Here is a 6,730-nt window from a genome sequence, read left to right as displayed (position 1 = left end):
CGGAGCAGGTCAAAGCCCCCGTGCCGCTCAGTAGTGGGATCGCACCTGTGATTAGATGCTGCAGTGCAGCCTGAGTCATACAGCGGGACCCAGTCTTTTTACACTCTTTGTTCTCTCCAACAAAATACTGGGACAACACACACGCTCCAACATCACTTCTTTACACGTTACAGCAGTTTCTCTATCTTCTCTTTTCCATTGAAAAGCACAGCTGTTTCTTGGATCTATAGCGCCCCCACCTGGAGAAGACGAGCAACGACCATCAGCCACATCACTCACCGCTGCTTCACAGATACACTCTGCTCCATCACTCATTCAATCAAGCTGCTGCTGTCAACTCAAAGACTGTCCTTTATCCAAATAAGGTACCAACTCCCTGTCAAAAGATTACATTTGACCCCTAACCATGATCATTTCCTAACCCTTGCTAAGAAGTCTGGATTTTTAAAGTCCCAACCCTGCGTTATTGGCTAAACCTAAACAGGAAGTGACAAAGTAAAAGCTTAAGATCTGTCATATTTAGGAGCACTTTCACATGTGACTGTGTGGGTTTTTCCTTTGATCAGCTATCACAGTCTTGAAAAGCAGGTGTCCTGCCCAACAACGGGGTGAGTCCAACGTCCTCATAAGATGAGTTTTTTTTATCTTTCTTTGCTCAGAGGTGCTGTGATATTCAGGCTCAATAATTACTCTTAAACTATGATTCCGAGCTGCAGGACTTTCAGGTTAAGTTTGCAGTTCTGTGAGAGGATTCATAGCTTTCTGGCCACAGCCCAGAGGAATTCCATGATCGCCATGGTTCCCTCCTCAGAAGCATCATCGCAGCATCATTTAAAAACAAACATTAACACCATCAGTCTACACAACTTTTTTTCTTCACATTTCACTCCACCAGTTGTGGAAGATTCTAACTTCTGCTGAGGACTTGTTGCATCCCAACATGAAGAAAACACTCTCAGAAACCCAGAAAAGTGGAACAACATACTTCCAACAGGAAAAATATCAGGTTTGAGAAATGTCAAAGTCTGCACTCTTTTCTAAAGTTTCCACTGAGAAGATTTTGAAAAAGTTCATAGTCACTCATATTCAAATGACCAAAAACCTCTGAAATAAACACTTCCCACCTTCAGCTTAAAGGCAAAGTATGCTGAAGTCAGGTTTAAACTCGTTTCAAAAGAAAAAACAGCATCCAAACATTAGCTCTTCTCAAATTGGACTAAGTGTAGAACAGGGTCTTTTTTTTTAATGAATCAATCTTTTTTATAGTTACACATAGAAACTGGTATGAAGAGTTGAACATTAAATCATATATATTTATTTATACAGCTGATAAAACTATTCACAGGACAGAAGTCCTCAGCTTCCTGCTGGGACACATAGTCACATGTAAAGGTAATATGTAAATTGTGGAAAAACAATCACTGTAATGTTATCTTTTTCAATTTGGGATTAGAAAGGCATTCTTTCTTGTTTGAATTGAATTGAATCCTAACTCAAAGACTGTCCTTTATCTAAATAAGGTACCAACTCCCTGTCAAAAGATTACATTTGACCCCTAACCATGATCATTTCCTAACCCTCGCTAAGAAGTCTGGATTTTTAAAGTCCCAACCCTGCCTTATTGGCTAAACCTAAACAGGAAGTGACAAAGTTCCATCCTAATGTGTTGTGTTTACATGTGAACAAGACCACAAGTAAAATGAACACTACTTGTATGTGCGTCTGTAAGTGATTATGGTACAGAGAGGCCAGTTATTTCAAAGTAAAAGCTTAAGATCTGTCATATTTAGGAGCACTTTCACATGTGACTGTGTGGGTTTTTCCTTTGATCAGCTATCACAGTCTTGAAAAGCAGGTGTCCTGCCCAACAACGGGGTCAGCCCCACTTCCTCATAAGATGAGTTTTTTTTTATCTTTCTTTGCTCAGAGGTGCTGTGATATTCAGGCTCAATAATTACTCTTAAACTATGATTCCGAGCTGCAGGACTTTCAGGTTAAGTTTGCAGTTCCGTGAGAGGATTCTTAGCTTTGTGGCCACAGCCCAGAGGAATTCCATGATCGCCATGGTTCCCTCCTCAGAAGCATCATCGCAGCATCATTTAAAAACAAACATAAACACCATCAGTCTGCACAACTTTTTTTCTTCACATTTCACTCCACCAGTTGTGGAAGATTCTAACTTCTGCTGAGGACTTGTTGCATCCCAACATGAAGAAAACACTCTCAGAAACCCAGAAAAGTGGAACAACATACTTCCAACAGGAAAAATATCAGGTTTGAGAAATGTCAAAGTCTGCACTCTTTTCTAAAGTTTCCACTGAGAAGATTTTGAAAAAGTTCAAAGTCACTCATATTCAAATGACCAAAAACCTCTGAAATAAACACTTCCCACCTTCAGCTTAAAGGCAAAGTATGCTGAAGTCAGGTTTAAACTCGTTTCAAAAGAAAAAACAGCATCCAAACATTAGCTCTTCTCAAATTGGACTAAGTGTAGAACAGGGTCTTTTTTTTTAATTAATCAATCTTTTTTAAAGTTACACATAGAAATTGGTATGAAGAGTTGAACATTAAATCATATATATTCATTAATACAGCTGATAAAACTATTCACAGGACAGAAGTCCTCAGCTTCCTGCTGGGACACATAGTCACATGTAAAGGTAATATGTAAATTGTGGAAAAGCAATCACTGTAATGTTATCTTTTTCAATTTGGGATTAGAAAGGCATTCTTTCTTGTTTGAATTGAATTGAATCCTAACTCAAAGACTCTCCTTTATCTAAATAAGGTACCAACTCCCTGTCAAAAGATTACATTTGACCCCTAACCATGATCATTTCCTAAGCCTCGCTAAGAAGTCTGGATTTTTAAAGTCCCAACCCTGCGTTATTAGCTAAACCTAAACAGGAAGTTACAAAGTTCCATCCTAATGTGTTGTGTTTACATGTGAACAAGAAAACAAGTAAAATGAACACTACTTGTATGTGTGTCTGTAAGTGATTATGGTACAAAGAGGCCAGTTATTTTGTTAAAATTGGCTTTGTTCTTAGACATTATGAATGAAATAGTCTTTTTACTTTTCCACGATGACCTGAAGTGATCCAGGAATGGGAAGACAAAACAATTGAGAAAGCAGGTGCAGATTCACACACACACACATTGTTTTGGCTGATCCAGAGAATATGACGAAGCATGTTGAATCTACTCATGTCCAATCATACTGGGTCGAGTGTGAGTCCAACCTATGAGGCTATAAATGGAAATGATACCCGGAAATCGAGGCTCAGTCTGACGGATTTCTTGCTGGAGCTCTTTTCCACTGAGCCCAGCGCTACCACGTCAAGACTTGAAATCCAAATCCAGACTTGAAAACAGAGTCTCTTCAGTCAAAGGCTTCTTCAGTTTGGATGTAAAACGGACCGCTACAGGAAATCTTTCCTGCCCACAGCCATCAGCATCTATAATAACTCCTTGATTTAATTGAGCTACATCAACATTTAATTTCCCTCTGGGATAAATAAAGTATTTTTGAATTTGAATTGAATTGAATAAACACTTTATTTAACTTGAGATTCCTCCGGCTTGTTCTTGAGCTTCCATTGAAAGAATCGATCTAACATTTTATAATATAACTTTTACACTTTTAGATGAGTGAAACATTTTGATGTCATCAAACACTACAGCGGCATCGAGCAGCAAAGACTGACAAGTGTTTGGAGGGTTTTCATTCCTGCAGAAAATCCCAGCACAGTTTTTGGAAACTTGATGAATGGAGCAGCATCCATACAGGAGAATCTCTGTGTTCCATTTGCACAGTTTCATGTTTCCCTTTGAGCGTCATAATTTTATAATAGAACTTTTACACGATGAGTGAAAAAGATGAGATTTCCTCAACTGTCTTTCATGAAGATTTGTTTTAACATTGTGTTGTTGTATTTGTTTACAGTGTTTGATCCACTCCTTCTCCTTCATGAATAATATTCAGACAGTCAGATGATAACTTACAGTTTAGAGTTGATATGAACTATATGAGTGGAAATGAGTCAGTTCCTTTTTAAGTATCTTATACAGAAAAAAAGAGTTCCTCTTTGAGTTAAATTGATGCTAAAACAAATATGAAGCAACAAAACTGTGTTTGTTTCCCATTACAGGTATAAAGAAACCTTCAGTGATCCATCTTCATGTTTGTTCTTTAGTATTTTTCAGGAAGTGAACTATAGAACTCCCAGTTCTGTTCGTCAGTACAAAGAATCAGCCATGTAAATATTGATAAATATCTTGAGACTCGGGCCCTTACAATCACTGACCAAGTTGGTAACCTCGGAGTGTTGATAGTAGTCAGGTTCACTGTGTACAAAAATGTACTTTTGTGGGAATTTTTTGGGGATTTGTTGACCTATATATTTTTGGAATCTGCAGACCTTGGGGATTCCAAAAACCAATGTTGCCACTTGAACAGACACCTGTATGGCGGCCATTTTGGAATTTCAAAATGTGCGCCATAAAATACAGAATTTCAGCTACCTTGGCCTCTAAACAACCTAAAAACTTAATTTAACATGCCAATCCTATGTTTTCTTGGTCAAGGAATCCAATGGTGGTTAGGGTTAGTGACTTCAAAATTATGCTCAGAATCGTGCTGTGGTGCCCCCAAGGGGTGGGAAAGAAAATCGCTACCCTTCTTACTGCCCCCTCAAGTAACATACATCACTGATTCTTGAGAGTTGGGACAAAGCATGTCTATATATATATTAGGTTAGGGTTAGCTTTAAAAGAACATTAGGTTAGGGTTAGCTTTAAAAGAACATTAGGTTAGGGTTAGCTTTAAAAGAGCATTAGGTTAGGGTTAGCTTTATAATAACATTAGCTTAGGGTTAGGGTTAGCTTTAAAGAACATTAGGTTAGGGTTAGCTTTAAAGAACATTAGGCTTAGGGTTAGCTTTAAAAGAACATTAGGTTAGGGTTAGCTTTAAAGAACATTAGGTTGGGGTTAGCTTTAAAAGAACATTAGGTTAGGGTTAGCTTTTCCGTTTCCGACCACCAGCAGGTGGTGCTAAAGGTGCATGTCACTATGATAATATACGCGTTCAGGCTGGGTCCAGCAATCACCGTATGACGTTTGGGACAGATTGGAAAATGTGTTTGGAAGTTATAAGCGACTTAATTTTTTGTGGCGAGTGAAGGCGCAATATTTGACCCAAAGGCAGCATATACAAGTTAAACAGAAGAGGTCCAAGAATTGACCCCTGGGGGACTCCACAAGTCATGGCCACTTGCTCAGATTCATAGCTGCCAATTGTAACAAAATAACTCCAGCCTTCTAAGTAGGACCTGAACCAGTTAAGGACCGCTCCAGAAAGTCCAACCCAGTTTTCCAGCCTGTGCAACAGGATTCTGGAGAGGCGTCTGGCTGCAGACCTGCACTGTCAGGACCCATGACCTGCACTGTCAGGACCCTTAGTTGCAGACATGCACTGTGACGTCACCTGCACTGTGAGGACCCGAACCGACAAGCGAGGAGCACGTATTTTTCGTTCCCCATTTGAACTGTGGAGACGACGAGGTGAGTAAAAGTCGAGTGAAAACAACTTTCTTTCATACGAAGAAACAGAAACAGTCTTTATTCACTGGAACGTTACGTTGCACACTATATACTCTAAAGTTATGTTAATTTTAAAGAATCAGGGTTTTTTTTAAACTTTTGGCTAGTCTTCAGCGTTGTTATCGTATCGATAGTGCTCACTTGTATAATTTTGTTTGACTTATTACGACATTATTTGTCTCTTACAGATGCATATTTCAATAACTATATACTGTAAAGTTATATTAATTTTAAAGAATCAGGTTTTTTTACTTTTGGCTAGTCTTTAGCGTTGTTATCGTATCGATAGTGCTCACTTATATATATATGTATATATATATATATATAAATATAATAATATAATTTAGTTTTACTTATTACGACATTATTTGTCTCTTACAGATGCATATTTCAATAACAACCGCCGGCACTACGCCCAAAATCGAACGCTGCACGTCATGTTGCAAACTGTTTCACTGCCCTCTGTGCCTACGATTTAAACCAGCAAAATTGTCCAAGCTGCAGAGCCACTTAGAGGCACATACAAAAGGTGGCATTTTATTTAAAGGTAAGCATAATGTATTTGTCTGTTTGTTTGTACTCATAAGTATTAGCCAACGCTACTAACTTCTGGCAGGTTGTGGTTTGGTTTGTAAAAGGGTAAAAGGAAAATGAAGGGAATGTAGGTTGCAGTGAAGAACATCTGACACCTCACTTTCTGTCTTTTAGAAACCTATCCCAGTCACTAAATCCTGGCAACTGGACAGAGAAAACTGGACTACAAATTCAGGTAAGAGTATAAAGTATGTATAATGCATGTATTCATATTAATAGTTGAGTACTCAGGAAGAAGAGCAGCAGGCAGAGGTCTCCAAGAGAGCCAGACTTGCTGATGTGGACACACCAGTGGAAGGCGTAAGCTTTTGCACAGTATCTATTGGTCAGATACTGTTGGTGTGGCAGCTATAGTACAGACATCTTTCTTTCTGTCTTTTCCATAGGACTCGATTGAAGATCGCATTCTTAAAAATTGCAGACATGCAGCAGAGTGGGCTGAGGCCAACAAACCACTGTTGTCTGCCAGAGTGGACCTGCCTGACGTTCTGGGCATGGGGGAAGAGGAACAGGCAGAGGCTGCTATACAATATG

General features: G+C 39.0%; 1 long non-coding RNA gene across 1 annotated transcript; it reads left to right on the top strand.

The window, feature by feature from the left end:
• The first annotated feature begins 5,517 nt into the window (after positions 1 to 5,517).
• LOC142380666 (uncharacterized) lies at positions 5,518 to 6,488 on the top strand. The gene is made up of 3 exons (XR_012769858.1): positions 5,518 to 5,563; positions 5,984 to 6,149; positions 6,311 to 6,488. It is a non-coding gene; the product is annotated as an uncharacterized LOC142380666 (long non-coding RNA).
• Positions 6,489 to 6,730: the final 242 nt, after the last annotated feature.

This window comes from Odontesthes bonariensis, chromosome 5 (assembly GCF_027942865.1).
Source record: "Odontesthes bonariensis isolate fOdoBon6 chromosome 5, fOdoBon6.hap1, whole genome shotgun sequence".
NCBI classification, from domain to species: domain Eukaryota; kingdom Metazoa; phylum Chordata; class Actinopteri; order Atheriniformes; family Atherinopsidae; genus Odontesthes; species Odontesthes bonariensis.
Note: the sequence above shows the minus strand (reverse complement) of the source record. Positions and strands in the feature narration are given on the sequence as shown.